This window comes from Agelaius tricolor, unplaced genomic scaffold (assembly GCF_023055355.1).
Source record: "Agelaius tricolor isolate 1412-34295 unplaced genomic scaffold, bAgeTri1.0.p SCAF_1, whole genome shotgun sequence".
In the NCBI taxonomy this organism is placed as follows: domain Eukaryota; kingdom Metazoa; phylum Chordata; class Aves; order Passeriformes; family Icteridae; genus Agelaius; species Agelaius tricolor.
This window is the reverse complement of record NW_027269261.1, coordinates 81,572,004-81,593,796: the sequence shown is the minus strand read 5'-3', so window position 1 is coordinate 81,593,796 and position 21,793 is coordinate 81,572,004. Positions and strand designations below refer to the sequence as shown.

General features: G+C 38.1%; 1 long non-coding RNA gene across 1 annotated transcript in view; it reads right to left on the bottom strand.

Moving 5' to 3' along the window:
* Positions 1 to 2,514: 2,514 nt before the first annotated feature.
* The window catches only part of LOC139596718 (uncharacterized), a 242,499-nt gene continuing 223,220 nt past the window's right edge, over positions 2,515 to 21,793 (bottom strand). Inside the window, exons 6-8 of the long non-coding RNA XR_011681428.1 lie at positions 17,443 to 17,489; positions 9,846 to 9,933; positions 2,515 to 6,262 (exon numbers count right to left, since the gene is read on the bottom strand). This is a non-coding gene — a long non-coding RNA (uncharacterized lncRNA). The remainder of the gene's footprint in view (positions 6,263 to 9,845; positions 9,934 to 17,442; positions 17,490 to 21,793) is intronic.

Sequence of the window (21,793 nt, the reverse complement as noted above, 5' to 3'; positions counted from 1 at the left end):
GATAGGGGCTGGATGCTGGGACTGTGAATGTGTGTGTGGGCTTAATGGCTCAGTGCTGAATCTCAGCCTCATAGCAATGACGCCCAAATGGATTCTTACTTAGTGCTTTACTGAAATCTTCTAGGGTTGAATCCACTTACTGTCAATTAATATCAAACTAAACAATTATAGCTGTAGATTTTAAATAATTTTCACTGCAAGGTAAACATTTCAGACCTAGGAGAAACCCCAATAAAATCAATTAACCCTCCTGGGGATGTAAAAAGGATTTGCACCATTCCCTTTCCACTATCACTGTTCTCTCTGTTCCACCACCTCTAAGAATATCCTCTTCCTGAAAGGTTATGCTGTGTTTAATTAAACTATTCATTGTCTTAGAACTCTGCTGATTAGAAATTCATGTTCCTCTGGGCCTTTTTGGGCTACCCTCCTTTTGCATGTGGCTTTAGACAACAGCAGGACACATCTTCTCTCTTGCCAAACAGTATTTCTGTCTTCTGTACTAGCTCATTCCCCAAAATGCCACACCCAGCTCTTCCCTCTGAGAGTCATATCCAACTGACTCTGTGCATGCAGAGCTTTCACTAGTAAATAATCTCAGGGAGCCAAATGATGTGTTCTGGAGGGGGTAGTGCTCTTAGAGGCTATTGGCAGTCGTTCAGATGACAACCAGCTGCAAAGAGCTTTAAGAACAGTGTTATACACATACACACATCCACACAAAGAGAAGAAAAAAGGGAAAATTGTTGACTGAAGACATATTGCCCTTGATTGAATAGTGAGGAACCTGCTGTCAAGAAAATAGATATTTGGGAATCCAAAAAAACCCAAAAGAAACAACAACTACAAAAGAAAAACCAAAACCCCACACACAAAAAATACAAAAACAAAAAACCCCCAAACAAATAAACAAAAAACCCCAAAACAAGAAAAAAAATTTGGCCTGTAGATCAGCCTTCAATTCAGCCTTCAATTGCTGAGGACAGACAGTGGTGATTTCTGCTTGATTAGCCCTGAGTTCACTTTTGTTTTTCCTATTGCCTGTTGATTTTACTGCAAGGGCATTTTTGCCTGGAGTTTGGTGAGTGGGAATCTCTGTAGGAGTAGAGTAACTCATGAGCACTCTAATTGGCACAGCTCCCTGTAAAAGGTATTGACAGAAATAGTAGCAGAATGCCAGCATGTTCTGACTGCATCCACTACCTAGACTGTGGCCTTCCAGTCTTTCACAGAACACACTTTGACAAAGGTATATAGGGTGCTGATAATTGTTGTTTAAGTTGCATTACACATAACTGGTTCCCAAGGCCCTGGAAGAGTAGACCCTAAAGTGTTTCTGTTTCCCTTTGAAAGGGATGGAGTTGAAGTAGAAATACAGCTGTATAAGCTCTGTGGGGGAAAATTGGTTCCTATTATGGGGAAAAGCCAAATATACATCAGCGTTTCCAGAAAACAATAAACAATTATTCTTACAAAGAGAAGAGTTTAAAATCTATGTAGAGAAACAGACAAAAAAAAAAGAAAGAAAAAACCCTCAACAAATAAATATTAAATTTGTGTAACTAAGATTTCTTTCTGTTTTGTCAGATACATCTCTACAATTATGAAAACACCTCTGCCATTTTCTGAGACACACTATCTTCCATTTCCATCTTCTAATCTCCCAGAACAAGAAATAGTTTGTCTCTACTGGATATTCAGCTTATTTGCCTGGGTTCTTTATGTGGTCTAATTTTCTCAGCAATTATTTGTGCATCCTATGAGCTCTATAGGGGAATGGCAGTTCATATGGGAATTAAGCATGGTAGACAACATGCTTAATTTCAACATGAACTCACATCAGACTTTAGAGACCAAAATGTCTATTGGAATGCTACCTTTGTGCCCTGGCTGTAGACAAAGACTGGAAAACTCACGAGGATGACTACAGTCACCCTCCTGACTCTGACATACAACCAAGTCACCCCAGTCCAAGCAAACAAAAGCCAAGCTGCTGCACTCGTACAGGCTTTCAGAGTCTGCAAGTGCAGTGGAATTGCAGTTTCTTTATCCTGCAGTCAGTGAGAGCTGCTTTAAACCACTGTGTTGGACTGGCCACGGACAGCAAATAAAGCACACAGTGATGCCTGTGGCTGTTCAGCTTCACGGGTGCACAAACACAGCCCCAAGCTGATTTGTGTCCACAGGCACTGATGTAATGCAGCCAGTGGTGATGTCAGCAGTGTGTTGCTGCACACATGGGCACACTTGCTCACAGTACTGTGGGCGAAGGAGGAAAAGGGTAGAAAGTTCATTCTTCATCAAAAGAATTTTGAGAATGTCAGCAGATGAGAACAGAGACATTTACCCAAATTTTAATGAATCTGTACATTATCAGAGGTCTGGGAAATATAAAACTGTAATTTCCAAAAAATATATAGTCAATTATGCTTTAAAATCCTTTAATAATATTATCTACACTCAGAATATTTTAAATTCATAACTGGATACATAAGTCAGTCTCCCAGCACAAAAAAACTAGCCTATTTCAGTGCCCTGAATTACAAAACTCAATCCTGAAAAGACTTTTTCTGCAAACCAGAAACTTCTTAAATTCCTACCAGAGAAAAGAGTTTATGAAACTCATATACATATATATATATTTCTAAATGTATATATATACACACTGAGAACATACATTGATGTTCTTTCTGACTGTTGTGTTTTGCACAGTCCTGCTTTTAAAACATGGCAAGGTTTTCTGCTTTCATCTCTGTACGTTTTCCATTCCAGTATCCCAGATTTACTGTGTTCCGAGAGTTAAACCGTACAATAGTTAGAAGTTAATTTGCTTTCCTGCCCCCAAAAAACAAACAAGAGAAGAAGGAATTTAACCTCATATCCTCATTCTGAAATTAGCTCTATTGTCAAAAGATGACAGCTGTATCCTGATTTCAAGAATTTCATGTTGGAATTAAGCAGCATTTTTGAAACCATTGTGTTACTTCAAACAGATCCATAATGGTCCCTCAGCAAACCATTTTCAGAAGACTTGTGTAAGTAAGATAAAAAGACACCATTTCTGAAGAGATGCTTTTATGGGCTAGGTCAGAGTGCTCTTTCCATGTTGTTCATTCCCAGTCGAATTTCCTAATAGCCTATCTCCTCAGCTAACAGATGCCCAGCCTCATGTCGGAACCAGATCGAGCCACCACTGAGATGATATCCAGCTCCTTTCTTATTGAGCCGTTTCCCTAGCAGATGGTGCAATGCTGCAGGCACACTCCTTCCTGTTAATTACCAGCCTTCGCTACAGATGGAAATGTCAGTCAGCCTCACAGGTCCTGGTTCCTGCCATTGCCTCAGTCCATAGCCCTCTACCTAGGCAAGATGCTGCCAACACACACCATGTGTTTTGTGACTGCTGACTAGGCAGGCAACAAAAAACAACTTAGTTCATGAATATTCATGGAGGAATGTTTAGAGTTCTGTTCATCTGCAATGCTTATAGATCTGCTTAAAGGAGATTGCACTTTCTGAGGAGCCCTGTGCCCCTTGTTTTACTGTGGTGTGGGCAGATGAGTTATCAAAGTGTGTTGCTATAGTAACATATAAAGGGCTATTAAATGCCTGTCGTTTGGAGACTCCTATAGGCACATCAGTTTCTGGCTGCCATTTTTTTTCCATACCTTAAGTGCCCCTTAATTATTCTTGCCCTGCAATAACAGACCAGTAGTCACCAGGCTGAACTGATTATCTAATAACTGTTGCTTTTCATTAAAGCCTGATTACCTCATTATACATAACCAATATGAATTCCTTGATCTTTCCTGGTATCCAAGCACTGTAAATTCAGACAAATGAAATTTTGTGTACCCTTTATAAATTCATTAGACACATTTACTTTAATGGCCATAGACTACTAGTAATCAAAAATACATTTTCAGAAAGATTTTTTATGAAGTTTGAGTTAGAAGATTAGGAAAACATCTACCATGGGGTTTTTTTCCTTTTTCCTTCTGTCCTCTTTTTCTTTTTCTTTTCCTTTTTCTTTTTCTGTCTGAAGGTAATTCATTCTCTTGTGAGAATCTGTGCAAGTGTAATGTGTAGTTATTAAAATAGCAATATGACTCAGAACGTGCCAATAATATTCTTCAGTTTTTGACTCATGACTGTTCATGAAGTGAGAGTTTAGATGTTCCAAATCAGAAAAGCAGGCATCTAGTTTATGTTAAGAACACACTTTTCAAGAAAAGGAGAGTTGTATTCCAATTCCAGCATGCAGAATGAGCAATATGTACAGGAGTAGGGGATGTTTAAACAACAGCATTTTGCATCCACTCTGGGCTTATTGTTGTCAGTCTGCTAATGCTTCAGCAACAGAGCAGAGCACCCAGAGATACCTGAGAAAGACACATGCTGTTTCTTTGAAAGAACTGCAAGCCCTGACCAAAAAAAGGCTCTAATAAATCAAACAAGTATACTTTTCAAGCATTGCTACTTTCCTGCACATTTATCTCCATACAAAGGGTGACAGTGACTGCTGAATTTTCTCTGTCTTCATTTGTTTATATTGTTCTAATGGCATGGACTGCATTTGCATAATTGTTAACTGCTCGGGGATCATGGTTTTCAAGGACCTGAGGTCCTTTCTACAACAGCAGAGAGCACAAAAGTTGTCATGTTTCTTGGTCCATTATATTTGGGGGTTCTTGTCACAGAAATATATTCTCATTTTGTCTTCACTACAGAGAATCTGAAAAACCAATGCAAGGTATTTCCAAGGTTTATTTCAATTTCTAGGTCCTACAACATTGTATTATTTCAACAGTAAATAATTAAATGTAATGCTATATCCTATTTTTTTCAAGTATATTTAAGTTTATCCTTCTGAGATGAAATGACAAAATCTATATTATTACCAGATTTCTGTCAGATGCACAGGGAAGCTGAAATTGCAAAACTTCTGTATTAAAAAGGATACAAAAAGGTTGCAAAAGTTTGATGATTTTCTTATGGGCTTGTAAACCTGAACTTGACTTTGTAAAGTACTGTTTGAATCAATATGTAGGCTACCCACACATGTGACTCTCTACACTGTAAAGCATTTATTGTTCTTCAAAAACAACCATGATGTGAGAGGACATGGTGTTCCGGCTGCCAAAGGTCAGGTCTTAGGAGAGGCAACTATATATCTATTAAAGCTTATGCACTCATTCAAAATATATAATCATAATATTTAGCCTTATATTCTACACAAACTTGATAATATTGTATAATAAGTTACAAAGGGCAGCTTATAGTTCCATGACCAACACCTGGCTGGCTCTTCATACAGCTGCTGTGCAGCCAAATTTATTCTCGGTGGAAAGTGATTTCATTCCAAATTTCTTTTCTCAGCCTTTCTCATCTTGCAGTTTAGAACTATTTATTTCTCATTACAGTTAAGTCTTTTTGTTTTCTTAAAATTTCCAAGTATGACTTGCTGAGAGTTAAATAGCTGAAACATTGATTTATGTGAAGCAACTCTACCCCAAACCTGCAGCAGCTCTGGCTGTAGGTAGCTGCAAGGCCCAGCTCCCTTCTTGTGTCTGTGCTCTTTTCACAGGGATCTGGGCACAGGGAATAGGGTGGATATTTTACTAAAGCCTGCTGCATGGATAATATATTTGTAATGAGTTTTGAAGCAGTATGCTAAGATAATTGAAGTTACAGTCTCAGAGAACTGTGGGGCCATGACAGCTCTGCTGCTGTTTTGTGGGTGGGATCTCCTCTGGCAAGCACAGTAACCTCCTGATCTGGTGCATCCTCATCTTTCTGCCAGCACTGCTCAGCAAGGAGAAAAAGATTTTCCCAGTGGTAGTAAAGCTCTGGGGAAAATAGACTCCATAGTCTCCAAGGAAAGCATTGTACCTGCCATGAGCACTGGAAGAACTATGCCAGTTTAACTGATCAAGTCAGCAGCTTCCACAGCAATCCAGGGAACCCACAGCTGACTGTTTTGTCAAATTGACACAAAAGAAGTCTAAAAGCCGAATTATTACATTAATTCTAAAATAATACTGGTCTTATTTTTTTTCTTTTAATCACTGCAGTAATCTGATTGATATAAGTAGGCTATTCAGAGAAATGACTGCTGAGATATTGTTCCACATTTTACATTGTTGTTTCTTTATTGCAGCAGAGCCTGGGTTATATTTTTCATAGTGTCTTTGGACTTGCATGTTCTGTTGTTTCTTTCATCATTAAATGAAGATGGCAGTTGAGGAGGATGACAAAGTTCCTGTAGGGTAAAAAAGAAAGATTAAAAAGGTAGATGGACAAATTTAGGCATGTGTGGGTGGGAATAACACATCAAAACAATTTTTTTTTTAATTAACAATGACACATTTCAAATGTCATCTCATTTTTTAAGTCCTAAATAATTTACATTGTAACCACTGTTCAGTCACCTGCAAGAGTGATATGCATTTTAGTTAAGGGTGAACACACATGGAAGTACTCAGGGACTGTATGAACTAACCTCTCTCTCTTAACATGACCAAAAGGAAAATAAATCTTGACTATTTCATTTCTGATTATGTGAAAGAACATACAAGTGACGTGTTGCACACATATATGGCCATTTCCATTCCATGACTACAACATATGCCCAGCCTATATAGCACTCTAAACTTGCAACATACTGAAGAAGATACTGCAGAGTTCTTAGACAATAATGGAAGAGGAAACAACTAATTATAACAATTCTTACAGATAAAGGATTATACTTCCTTATTGAACCTACCTTACCAACCACAATTTGGATCCTTCACTGTTCATATGTCAAATAGCTGGGCTATGTCAAAGTGTCACAAATATTTTCTTAAATTCTTTAAATTTTCTACAGCCCTCAGTGATTCCACCTTCACACAACACATTTGGTGGGCTTTGTGCTGTGTGGTTTGTTTGGCTGCATGTATTCATTGCAAGTCTGTAGAATTTTTTATTTTTTTGTTTAAATGTGCTGTATTTCATAATTTAAATGAAGTGGCTCGAGAGCAAATACATGCAACAGGAAGTGCAGAATTAAAAATGGAAACTATGAGTATTCTGTGTGCTGCCAGGATTTTGCCTGCAAGTACTCTGCTCTTTTCATCAAAGCAGACCTGGAACAATTTTGTGATGAACTCTCAGGGAAACCAAAGGGAAAAATATTAAGTCTCTGAACTCTTGTTACATAGTAATACTTGTTACTCAAGGATGTCTACCCTGTAGGAATTGAATGAGCTTACATTGCTCAAGGATGATCACGGAGGAAACACATCTTGCATTATAGGCCAAGTAATAAAGGGAGAATTGGCATGTGAACTGAAACAGAGCATCCTCTGTGGACTGGACAAATGAGATCTTGTCAAATGCCCATGATCTCCTCAGTCAGCAACTTATCACCACAGCTCCCATGCTGACATTTGAGGTTTAAAATCTCATAGCCAGGGCTCCTACTCATCAGGGCTTAGGTGGAGGGCTTAACCCCACCCACCTAACTGCAGATAAACAGAATCCCACTTTATAGCTTTTTATTTTTGGACACCTTTGCCACCTTTTCTACTTATCCCATTCTCAGAGTTACTGCTGCCATGGCAGCATGCAACCTTGCTTGTTCCCAGCTGGAATGGCTAAAATGTAGATTCTTCTGACATCAGAAAGGATTTGTTCATTAGGTCAGCTGGTGGGAGGTGGTAGGCTAAGAAAAAAGTGAACAGATTTAGCATGTACCCAAGAGTGTTTATGTTGAGATGGTTTCCTTTTTTTTTCTGCAGTGTGGTTAAGAACCCTTAAGTACTGTAATTACAGGTGTAGCATAGAGTTCATGAGGTCTTTAGCCTTTTTATTTTACTTATCTTCCTCAAGAATCATTACAGGGAAGCAAGTCAAGCAAGACATTTCATACTGAATGGAAAACACAGCTTCCTTTTTCCCAGTATTGTAAATTTATATGAGCATAAACATGTGCATGTACATGTCTGTAATTACAATAAAAAAACCAAAACCACACAACAAAAACAACAGTAAAGGAAAGCTACTTGCATTGGATTGGATTGTTAAATGAATTAAATGTTAGCAAATGCCAAATAAAAGAGTATTTAATTCTATTTCTGACATGTCTTTAAAATATTGGGCAAGGTCATATTTTCATGGGAACTTTCAATACATTTACAAATAGGGGCAAATTAATGTTATCTTGAGATCACCTAATTCACTGGATTTGGACTTTGCATCCTAAACAACGTCTTTAAGAATACTTTTGCATATGTTTTAGCAGAGAAAAGATAAAACTCAACACTGTCACATGCCAGAAAATCCTGATCAGCCACTGTGTCACAGCATAGGCTGTCACTGTCTTACATCTGTCCAGGAGATCAGTTCTCCATCCCTCAACAGCAGGACTTCACAGAAAGTCGACCAAAGAGGAAGCGGTCATCTTGCAGCTATATGGTGTTTGCAAGACATGAAGATAAGTTTGGGTCACTCTCTGCCAGGAACGATAACCAACCATCCCATTCAGAGTTCCTAGAAGAGGGCTGTTGGCTTCAGTTCCCAGGCTGCTTTTTTGGTACTGTCTTGCATGAGATTCTCTGAAATGTTCTAGGATTGCAGCAATTGATAACTTTCTCCTGGGAAAGCTCAGGACATAGCCATGCTCAACTCTATTCAGCTCAGCCAATCTTTGTGAAACTTTACCATGGAAAGGAAATGTACTACTCCCACCTGCAGAGGTTACACATGCCCAATTACAAAGCCTTAGAGTGGAGATATCAGAATTTCTCAAAGCAAAGACTACAAGGAATCCTTTACATGATCTGAAGAGTGAGATTTCCTGCCACCTTCTTTCTTAATGATTAGTGCAAACTTCCTGTCTCCTGTCATCTCAAGCAAGCACAGCATGTAAACTCTTCCAGAAGCTGTTCCAAGTGTATAATAATTTTGTTGCAATAGCTAGAGCTGTGGTTTAGAAAATTAAAATTTTTGGATAAAGACTGTACTTATTTGGCTCAAGGATTTTTAAAAGGTATGCAGATACCTAGAAAAATACACAATGGAGAACAGTACATCTCTGGAGAGGGACAGTGGGGTCAAAGGATGAAAGGTCTAACACTGGAATTGCCTAACATGCTCTTTTTCCCATTGTGATGGGAAAAAGACTGTGTAGCTCTTCAGTCTGCTCAGCATCTTCTTATAATAGTGTCTATCTGGTTCTTACTTGTAAAATGGAAATATCAAACATGCTCACTTCTCTTAGCATATGTCTGAAAGGTTGTGAGGCTGTGACTTTTTTCTTTGTTCGTGGAGTCTCCTTTTATTTTGTGAATAACATTCACAATCTCAATTTCTTAAATGGATTTCCATAATTCATTTGCTGTTTCAGCACTTTTCCCCAGGGATCTTTTTTGCCTCCAAACTACTGTAAAACTGAGACTGCAATATCTGGGTTTTGTGATTTTCTATTTAGTTTTCCTACTAGCAATTACTGTGAAACCACTTTCTTATGTCTTCCACTTCTAGCTTAAGGGTTTTTTCCTAGTATGTCCCAAGAAAATAAATCCTTTCCTCTCAAAATAGGTATTGAGTGAATGAGAGAACAAGAAGGTTTTGCTGTTTTAACATTTTCTACCAGTTCTGGAGAGTATCAGCACAGTTTTGCTTAATGCAGTAGCCCACCAGGACATGTAAAGTACTTTCTAAATTGTTGCAAATGAATTGAGAAATCAGGATTTATAGGAACTCTTTAAAATACAATTGAAACAATTCTGCAGGATCTTAGGATGTGAAAGCAGAGGGGGAAAAGGCATAATTAGGACTACAGTGCTCCTGAAGCAGGATACCAGCAGTTTGGTCTTTACGTCTCATTCCTTCACAGACTTTCAGCGAAACCATGTGTAGGAGATTCATTTTCCATGCTTCATCTTCTCACTGCAAAATAAGAATAAGATTTCCTTTTGAAAATACTTTCTTTTGTGCATGTTGAATATAAATTACTTGGGGACAGGGTTGTGGGGTTGTGATTCACACCACTTAGCTTCAGTCATCTGCAGTGATGTGCAACACCAAAGGCAAGGTTTGTCAGTGGAGAGGGAGAGAACTTTGGGAAGTTGCTGGTTCATTATCATAGAAACCTCTGTTAGGAATGAGTCATTCAATAAATACATATTGACTATCCATATTGACCGCTTTAAATACCTATTTTTACGTGGAGCTAAGTCCCAAACAGGTGTTTGTGTAAAATACAATGGAGCATATATGTGACTTTACTTAATTCCTTTTCTGAACAGATGTGTGACTTATTATATTTAAATCTTCTTCAAGCAGTAAGGTTTCCTCAAGAGGATGATTCATGGAAACATCTTGTCACAAAGGTTTTGATCTTTTTTTTTCTTTCTTTTTCTTGGTATATTTTTTAAAGTCTTTTTTAAACTGCAGGAGAAAATGACTGATTATGGCTGTTAAAGTGCTTTGTCTGCTTGTGGTTAATTAGCAGGTGTCATTTCCCTGAAGTAGTGTGAATTATTCTAATGTAGGGGCAAAGCTTGAAAATAATGAAGTTATTCAACTTGTTTACACACAGCAGCAGACAAACTAACTTTGCCTAATTATGATTCTACTTTTGCAGAGTTGGGTTGAGAGTTCAGTCCTAATGTTTACTGGATTGTTTTCTACTTTGAAGAAAAGTGGAGAATGAGCACATATCTTTTTTAAACTAAAAGAAAAAAATTCCAAAATAGATAAACAGAGAAAGATTATAATAATTAACCAGGCAGGAGAGGAAAATAATAATTCTATTAATACAACTCTACTAATAAAATTGTACTTACAGAATAATCATTTGCCATGTTCTAAATGTAGTTCTTTTAAATTAATAAAACTTTTATCTTCTAAATGTATTTGCAATTATCTTTTTGAACACTGCATAATATAAAAACATTTATCTGTACCATAAATATGCATTTCTTCTAGTTGAACTATCTTTTAAAATATATGAAAAATAGCTTTTATTTCAATGACAAGAAGGTAGTTCAGAAACTTTCCAATCTCCTTCCCCAAACTCTTAAGCTCATCTATCTATCTATCTATCTATCTATCTATCTATCTATCTATCTATCTGTATATCTATCTATCTAGTTTTCTTTTTCATTAGTACAAAGGATTCAGTCACTAACTGTTTCTCAGATCCTGCTTCTCAAGGCTGTATCTTCTGACAATCCCAATCCCACTCCCCTCTTCCTTTTACACATTCATTTCTTCCTTTTCCATTTTATGTGCTGCTTTCTCAGTGAATAAAATTATCTCCTGCAATAAATGAAGAGATGTTTAGCTCCCTGCATATTTTGCCCAGGGTATTGCTTTTTTTGTAGGAACATTCACCTCAGAGGTGAAAAGGCTGTAATACACGTGTTGCAGTAATCTCTATTACTCTCAAAGGTGGTCTGTTTTCAAATGGGCCATGAGGAATTAGATATTCATTGACGAATGCAGTCAGATATGCATTTTTTCCAGAGCCTGAAGAAGGCCTGATATAAACCAGGTTTGATTCTTTTTAGCTTTTCCTTTTTTATAGGTAGAATAAATGTTGCTTGGAGAGCACACATTCTGTTTTGGTGTGTTTTCTGCTCTGTCCCCTTGCTGATTTTAGCAACAGATGGAGAGCTCTCCATGAAGCTTTTACCCTTCCTCTAACACGTCCATTGAAGATACAGCTCCTGTGCTTGTGATCACAAGTTAATGTCTGTTGATTGCTGCTTCCTTAGGGCACATTAACCCTTCAAGAAAGATAAGGTCTCCTATTTCTTCTGTGAGGACTGAGCTCTGTACCAGCACACAGGACAAGATTGCCTTCTGTCAGAAGAGGTCTCTGTCCAAACAGACAAGACGTTGAGTGGGTGTGACTCTTGGAGGAACATAACAAGTCAGTGTTAGAGGAAAACAAACACCAAAGGGTGGAATTAATCTCAGTTTATTTTAGATGACTACATCTGAACAAGTTGCCCAAAGTTCATTTACAGTTAATAGACAGAAATAAGCAGAGACTAGCTGACCTATATTAGATTTCTACTTTTATATTACATGCACAGACCTGGATAATCTTTAGGGGCTCTTTTCTTAACAAATGCACCTTTCCTTCCTTATCTAATTTTTTTTTTTTGCCAAGCAAGTTATTCTTTTAAGCTTTCTGATTATAAATCCATCAATAATCTCTCAAACAAGCTACCTACTGAAGTTAGAGTAGCCAAACTGATCTGGCCAATATCTTACTGAATCGACACTGATCATTCCCTTTTCCATCTCCTGCTCCATTTCTAGCAAGCAGGAATTAGAAAGCATGCTGACCATATAAATGAAAAACAGGTTCAGCAGAATTTTTGTAAACATTTTTTAAACAACCAAATCTTTGCCTTCAAAACATCGGCAGAATTAGAAAGAGCTTTCCTTATACAAAACTAAAAAATGCACATTTGGAATCAGCTTCTTAATAAACTAAACACCAAATTAATTTCACAAGAGGGCCTTTCTGTGTAAAGCTGCCTCTTTCGCTGTGGTGCTGGTGATAAGTATTCTTTTAACATGGAAATTACCACTGTGGAACTGCCAGTATGCGATCTCAGATCACTCTTTTGGCTTTGAAATTCAAACCTAATAGAAATCCTGCCAAGTTATTCAATGCTAGAATCCAAGAAAACTTAGCCCCATGTTAAGCAATTGCTAATCAAGAGCTATCCCTCGACACCTGAATGGGTGGATTCCACAAAGAAAAGAAAGGAGAGGTGCCTTTGCAACTTTGCTCAGTTTTCTGCCCAGCTGCAGCAATTTTGTTCTATAAGCAGTCAAAAAAGAATAAAGTGAAGAAAGCAGCTGTATGGGATTATAGGCACATTTGCAAGATGCTCCATGTGTGGATTTTTTCCCCCCTTTAAATGCAGTGTGAGTGCAGTGTGACTAATTATACCAGAGAGGAAAGCAGAAGCTCTCTAGTTAAAGTATTTGGGTAATCATGTTTACTGCAGGGAAAGTACGCCTGCATTAAATAAGTCAAAACACGGTGCGTAAAATGTGGAATGACTTTGTAGGCACTGCAATAGAGAGGAAGATGTAGAAATAAGTCTCATTTGTCCAACTAGAAGCACTACCAAAAAAGATAAACCATCTGCTTCAACTAACTCAGCTCCACTTGAAAAATGCTAATTGAACAAAAGGAGGTTTAAACTTATTTAAAAAAAAAGAAAGAAAACAAAAACAAACAAACCAAAAAAACTCTAAAAAACTTGTCAGCCAGCATGTTGCTAAGTGAGACAACAAAAATGATGCTATCCACAATTTGGTGAAGAGGTGAAAAGAAAGCATTCTTCCCCTTCCATGTCCAAATTTGGATTTCTTTGATGTTATATCACAAACCAAATGTTTAGTCAGGAACCCAGACTCCTTACTTTCTGTCCTTCAAATCCACCTTAAAATACTTCTTTGCTGTGATGCCTGCCAGAGACTGGCAGCGATTCAGGAGCCCGATGTGCCGAGATCACCCTCTCCCCTGGTGACCAAATGTGGTTTCCCTGTGCTCTGCCTCTGTCTGCTTGTCTGAATCCACCTGCTAGTTTTTCTCAGTTAGATTGGTAGCTATTCAAAAATGTTTTCCACTAGCTGTTAGTAAGGCAGGAAAAACAAAAGGGCAATAACCACATTTGGGGGTTTTTTGGAGCAAAGCTGGAAGCACATATAGAGCATGTTACTGAAGAAGCACTTGGCTGCAGGACTGAATCTAAGTCTGTCCATTTAGTCCTGCAGTCAAGAATCCTGAAAGAGGCAGAAAAACAACTCTTAGCCTTGTTAGTTTTTGACACATCTTTGAATAGCAGAGAAATCATAAGTGGAAAGGTTGGGGCAATATTTAAAAGGGCAAATGAAATGACCTGGATAAGCATAAGCTAGCTGGCCTGAATCTAATTCTGGGCTAAATCATGAAAACATATGTGGAAAGAATTGAGCAAGAATTAATTCATAGTTATACAATATTTATGATTTTACTTCAATGTATTTTTATGGAAGGCAATACATGAGAACAAAAGGGATTTCATTGTTTGATGGAGATTATAGTTTGGTTGATACAGACAACTGGATAAATGCAATATAATTCCCTAATATATTTGGGATTTCTGACTTGAATTTCTGGTATTAAAAAAAAAGGTATATGTTAGGTATATTGGAAACCAATACACCAGGAGACACTGAGATGATTTCAAGTACTAAAGTGGTGTCATGAACAAATTATAGGATTTAATTTATCATGGAAAACAAAACAAAGCTTATGAACAAATATTTATAAATTCCTGGGCTTCATCTTATCTATAGGATTATAAGATAATAGTAGGAAGTGTCAGAAAAGTCTGCAAAAGATTCACTCAAGAATTTAGATTAACAAGGGTGGTTAAGGGCCTTGGGGGGAGGTTGTATGAGGAGTGGCAGAGGTCACTGGTTTGTTCAGCCTGGAGAAGAGGAGGCTGAGGGGAGACCTCACTGCAGTTACAATTTCCTTGTGAGGGGAAGAGGAAGGACAGGCACTGATCTCTTCTGTGTGGTGACCAGGGACAGGACCTGAGGGAATGGCCTGAAATTGTCAGGGGAGATTCAGGTTGGATACCAGGCAAAGGTTCACCCAGAGGGTGGCTGGGCACTGGAACACTGGAACTGGCACTTCTCAGGGAAGCGGTGACAGCAGCAGCCTGACAGAGTCCAAGAAGCACTTGGGCAATGCTCTCGGGCCCACGGTGTGATCCCCATCTCGGTCCTGTGCAACTCAGAATATGTTGTGATAATCTAAATTATTCTTTCATTATTCTTTAAATGCCAGGTATTCTTTAAATTTGAAAATCCAGTTCTATTTATTTAGAGAAGAAAGGCAGAGCAAAAGCCGGTAGCTGGAACTTCCCATAAGACAATTTCCAGATTGAAATCACATACAAATCAATAGAGGGAGAAAAAATAAATATGAAAATAAAAGACCAAAGGAAGGATTGACCATATATCAACATCCTGAAATCTAAACTACCTGGAAGTTGTATTTTAATAATTTGTTTTTCTATAGGGATAAACAGGAGAAATTTTACAGTTTGATTAAGGCATACTGCAAGACAAATCCTGAGCAAATCTGAGCTTTAAAACACCAAAAGTGTTAAATACTTAATTGTTTTTTTTCACTGAAAATGAGGATTTAGATAGTAGATTTGTATGTCCTACAACTCCAATTTTAGATAGGCTTTGCAAGAAATTTTGTTTCTTTTCTGATAGCAACAGTGTTGCAAGTCATGTTTATTTTATTAAAAATGTACTTAAACATCTCTCATCAGTAAGAGTTAGCATGTCAAAACCAGAAAAGAAAAATTACAGAACAAAATTTCAGAATAATATTTCATATTAGTCATATAAGAAAAAAAAAAGAAACAACAGAGAAAATATTAGTTTCTTGTATTAATGGAGTAAATCTCTTTTGACCATAACCATGTTCAAGTTTTTAAGGTTATGATGTATTATGATATATATTACAAAGTGATAAAAAGAAAAATCTTTATTTTTCCTTCATTATGTTCCTGCACTTCTCACTCCTCACACAAACATATCAGATAGATTTTAATCTAGGAGAGCTAGGCCTTACAAAAAAGAATATTTTGTTGTAATGGTTTTCACAGGATGAAAATCACAGCCCTGACCAGCTGTAGAGGAGACAATAAATAACCTATGTGTGATACTTAAGGAAAAAAAAATCACTGACTAATTTACAGCCACAGTCATTGTTTTACATCTGGTTATATTCCTAAGTATACTTTTCTGTTTTAAAATATATCCTTTATCCATAATAGTATCTTATTTTCTTTTTTTCTCCTACAGAAGAAAGCTTAGTTTCCAAAAATATATGTGTGCATGTTAAAATACAATATTAGCATGCTAGATATATGCTAAAATTCACCAGATTGCACATTAATATCTCCTGTGGCTTATTTGGACAATGCATTTGGACAATGGACTCTTGTAAAATGTTAAGAAAAATATTAGCATTTATGTCCAGCAAAAGCAGTTGGGCTCCAGCCCTGCAGCACACTCACAACAAAAATCGTTAAGTTTCACATATTTATAGCCTGGAATATATTCTCAAAGAACCTGTTTGTTAAACCTTTCTCATATGTTTTTGCTGACCTTACTCTTTGTGGTACGATTATAAGGAGAAGAGGCCAGTTGAGGATGGAGAGAGGCAATAAAAGGTTTTTTCAAATCCATACTGAAAAATGCCATGATGGGCTTCTGGAGCCATAAGATCCAAACTCCACTACCCCACATTATGAGCACATTGTTATAATGGTCTATCAGTACATGAGAAAAATACACAGCTGGAAAAAAACTCTCTGATGACATTTGGCACATGGATATGCATGGAAAGTCAAGGCAAAGAGCAATGCCAAGATTCTTAACAATACTCGCTATGTCCGAAATGAGAAAGCAGGAACACACATACATAAAAGGATTAGCTTCCTTGCAATCTAGTTCTCAGCTAGGAATACAGCTTTTCTCAGGCATTCAACCAGGAACACAATGCAAAATGACTCCTCCAGCATGGAGACAGAATTTAGAGGTTTCACAGAGCAGAAATATACTCTGTTTCATATTGAAAACACACTGTGCAGAAAAACCATGTCATTCTGTAGTGCAGAGAATTGAAATCTGAAGCCCAATAGGAATTGTGAGTTGGTTCCAAGACAGCGCGGGTGGGAAGAGGAAGGCATTACTGAGCTGCATATCTGCCTAAACAATGCAGTAGGAATAACATTCTTCTGATATCTGCAGTGCTGTTAACATAAATTTCTTGTTTTCTCCTTTTTTTATTTTTGTTCACTCAGTAAGATTCTGTTACAGGTTATGTTTAAAATGCACATTTCTGCACTGGTAAAACATGATCAGGAGATTGGATGAAAAAAAACAACTCTGTCTGGTTCACAAGAAGACTGCACAGAAATTGACAGGAAGTTTGACTGGGATGATTTTTCTTAAAACCTATGCTATCTACATGGTGTTGATCAGACACTGTACTTCATGAAGAATGACTTTCTCATCTAGTTGCCAATCAAGAATGTCTTCCTACTGTAAATTATTTTTTAACAACTGTTTTTAAGCTGCATCTGAAGAAAATGGACTCAGGTCTCATGCGTAAGAAACCCAAATGAGAGAAGACACACCTCTGCACTTGGCAGCTCTAGATTCAGATTTCTGCTCCAACAGACTCAAAACAGAAATATGAACCTAAATCTTGCATATTCTGAGTCCTGTAATCACCTAATTTGCTGGGTCCCTCCATCTCCCTTGTTTCTAATTTCCTTCTCCTATTTAATCAGTTATGAAAACTACTTCCTAAAAGACAGAGAACAGCCTAAATTTTAGCACACTTACCTGTGAGACTAACCACAAAGTAAGCAAAGTTGCACCACAGGGATATTCTTTACGACATAAGAGCCATGTTAGGAAAAAAAAAAAAAGAAATTACTATATAAATAGCTTTGAATCATAAAACAAAGCAATTCACCTTGTTCACCTTGTACAGTATGTAGACATGTTGCTAACAGATTATTTTTGCAACACTGAGCGGATTAAAAAAGGAAAAACCTATGACTAATTTTGTCCAGATAATTTTATATTTACTTTATACAGGTTTATTTATATAGTCAAAACCCAAAGAGGATTACAGTTGCACAAGTCAACTTCACAGCACATGGAATGCACAGGAATCATTTGACATACAGCTGTTGGATAAATAATTTACTCTGCTTGGTTACTTACTTCCTTATCCTCGTTCTTTTTACCTCCTTATTTAATTATCTTTGTTTATATTTTTCTGAGGGAACAAGCTATAATAATTCAATATTTTTTTCACAAAATAGTCTCAAGCAAGGTGAGCAAGGTGGTATTCACATGCCCTGAGTCTCAGGTTTCTGTTACAATCACTAGATAGAAACCCCCAAATTAGCTTCATCCCAAGGTTAGAGACAGATGCACTTTGTTCATCAACTAAAGCAGGTGCCAATAATGACTAATTTATGATTAGACACCCAGATGGTCAGAGCTCTAAACTAAGGTGAGATTAATCTAATTTACAGTCTCCACCCTTAAAGGTCTACCTTTAAATTACTTCCCTAGGCCTGCAGGTCTCTGAGGTAGTGACAGAGTCCAGTCACTTAGGAAAAATTTCACTCATTCACCCCAAGACTTTCTCTATTCCAAACTTCTGATTCTGGTGATGGCCATATCGGATGACAAACCCTCCTGTTGCATCAGTTCATCTCGGGTGTCAGGTCTGCTTTCAGCACTGACTGGGACAGAGTCCTCTCAGAACAAAAGTCTGTGATTGTGTAGCCACAGTTGGGAAGAAAGCCCAGGAAGAAGCAGCAAAGAAGGATTCCTCTCACCTGTGCTTCAGCACACACCATCAGTACATATACTTATGTGTGTGCTTCCCTAATGCTTGGTCTACAAAGCCATCTGAAAAAGGGAAGGCCATTGTGGGACACTATTTTGACTTTTCTGTGAGTCAGCAGCTACTGGAGAACTTTATACCGACTGCAGAGATTTCTTCTTAGTGAAAAAAAAAAAACTGTGGTAGTTGAGAATGCATCAATTTACACTTTGTAGGTCTGTGCTTGTACTCCCCCTCAGGCCATTACTGCTGACGGGACAGGAAACTGGGTGAGGTGGGCTGACCCAGCACAGTCAGCCTGGTGTACTTACCATTAATAGCAGCAGATTTGTATGGCAATTGCTGGAAGCAGGGAAATTACAAGGCTCAAGATTCCCTGGATTTCTGCAGGCTTGAAGGGAGTGAATGCTGATGCACACAGAGCTGCCACCCACTGCTCCCCCTCCCCATCCCCCTGCCCAAGCTCCTTGCTCCAGCATTAGCCTCCAACCTCACCCAGTCTCAGCTTCCATCTGCTGCAGTCAATTGCTGCTTGCACCACAAGTTTTCCATCTGAGCTCCAGCACCAGAATGGTAATGCCAGTAATGAGTTCCCAGGCCCAAAATCAGTCTTCATTCTACCATTTTTATTGTCTCAGTTGTAGCTCCGGCACCCAGAGGCCACGGCTGTTACCTTACTGCTTTTACCAGACTGCTCCCACACCAGCAGGAGAGCAGCATTTACACAAAAAAACCCTAAACAAAAGCAGTCCTGAACTCTTTCCTGGTGTATAGTAAGTCCTGCTGCAGATGTTTCTTATGTGTGAGATTGTCAAGATGTGTGGGTGACTGGAGCACAGACAATGTCCATGGAGTCCTGTAGTCCAAGATTTCTCCGGTGGGAGCCTATGAACTTACTGTGCACAGTGGGATTTGTACACCACCCTCTTACTTTTCTTATGTCTCCAGTCAGAAGAACTAATTGTTAAAACATTTGTTCAAACAAAGTCTACCATCAGAATTTAGACTTTTTAAAAATTTATTTAATATATTTAAGGAAAAGATTACTACCCAAACCTCAAAGCTATGGTTACACTAGGATTCCATTACAGGGATATTTTTAAAATATTTAAGGCACAGAAATTGCCACAGACCTAAAATTACTTCTTTTTCCCCAACCCTGCCTTCAGTATTCGTAGTTCAAGTTTATGTGAATTTGATTTAAAAACCTTTAGCACTACTTTTTTTTTTTCCATGGTAAAAACTATTTATTTTTTATCAAGTTCTGAAAAATAGGTACCTACTTTGATTAGAAGTTTTCAAAATTTTTGGTCTTAAGGAAACCCTTCATATTAGAAATTTCAGCCCACATACTTCAATCTTTGCAAATCATTAAACAACCCAAACCAGGCTCAGAAAATTATACAATTCAGGCTCTCCTAATAAGCAATGTTACCAGCCACTACCATAATTTTATGAGATAGGATTTGAAGCTGAGGTTTTCCCTAAAACAACTGTGATGAATAATTATGCCTGAGAAGAGGAAACGGAAATCACAATGGTTTCCTTGCTGGAACTGATCCATTCACAATAATTTATGCTTTACCCTTGATTTCATCCAGTGATATCAGCCCTCCATTAGTCCTATCCACCACAGCTTGAAAAACCCTGTTTCAAGTGAATCCCATTCAAACCCAAATGGCGAGGCCAGGTGCTCTCCTTAAGAGCAGTAGCTTTAGAATTCCCAACTTCTCCTTTCAGAAAGCCCTACATAAAACAGACCAATTATTGTTGTTGTTATTATTATTCAAAAACCGGTTCTGAGAAATACTTTAAATAACAGAGGAAAGCAAAAATGCTAATCCTCTTACATAACACAAATCCCAGATGGTCTTGTGTGGAGGGGAGGAAGATGCCATAATAGCAGTCACCATTATCAACTGAGCTTGGTTACAGATGTTAAAATGATGCAAGTGCTTGTGCTCACTCACAGAACTTCAATTAGGTTTTTCTTGTCATATTTCTCACAGAAATAATCACAAATAAATAAAAATTCATGAACAAAAAACCACTAATCCACACTGCAAGTGTACAACTCATTCTGAATAATACCTCAAGTAAAGCTGTTACAGTCTCCCCATTTACAGTTCTCCTTGGCTAGAGAAAGCTGCCAGAGTAGCACTAGCATCTCAACTCCTAATCTAGAAAATATTCAAATAATAGCACCGATTGCTAGTGATACCTATACCAGTCCCATCGCCTAATGCAGCACAGACTGCTTTTACATCAATGTAAAAACAGCTTTCTTTCTCTGGCCCTAAATTGTTTCAAGTTTATAGCTGATCTCTGTGACATAACGAGTGCACAGCTGCCCGTTTCTCCAGGCATTTTGTCACAGGGATAACCTTATAGGTAAGGATCACAGGGCTGCAGTAGAAGGTTGAGGGGGTACTTATCTGCCAGGAGGCAACTTTTGCATTAATAAAACATCCTGAGATTCTGCACAGAAATGCTCACTTAACAAATCTACTGTGCAGGAGCAGAAACATTTCTATGAAATAGTTTCATTCTCCAGTTTCACTGGTCTGTGTTCAGTGTGTGTGAGGAACCAGTTTTGCTCAGACCTTGTCAGCTCTCACAGTAACCACCACAAACCAAGCACCAAACAAAAGCAAGCAGAATATGTTGTATATGATGCTACAAACAAATTCAGGGATAATCTGAGGTCAACACAAGAAGCCTCCCTATCTACCTCACTTGGACCCTCTCCCATTCTCATAATTGTGAAACCACTGTTTCCTCTCCTTTTCCCAGCGATTCATGAGAATGACAGAAATTTAACCTGTTGCACTTCCTCAGACACAGGTGCTGCTGTAAAACAGCACATGTTGCAGGCATCAGTCTGTCCCAGAGCGCCGGAGGGGCTATTGCTCCACAAGGCGGTGAGGGTCAGCAGCTGCCCCAAAAAAACTAGGACCTGTTTCACAGCTATTCTGCCTCTTGGAAATATCTATTCAATGTGTTACTCCATACCCACTTCATCTCTGCCAATGTAGAGTGAAATGTGGAGGTGCTAAACTGTCTGTACTCGGGACAAAAAACCCGAATCATCAGTGGAGGCTGAACCCTCTTACTCCTTGCTCTTTCCTACAGCAACCATGAATATCAAGGGATACCAACTTTCCAGTTATGATATTGGTCTGCATTCATCCACACGCAGAGAATGATTTATTAAAATATGTGTCTAAGAATCATATCTGTACCAGTGAAGAAAACATCTGAGAAAGCAGTCTCACTGGTTCATTATTTTGGGTTGGAGAAATGAGCTGCTCTTTAATGGAAATCACAGTT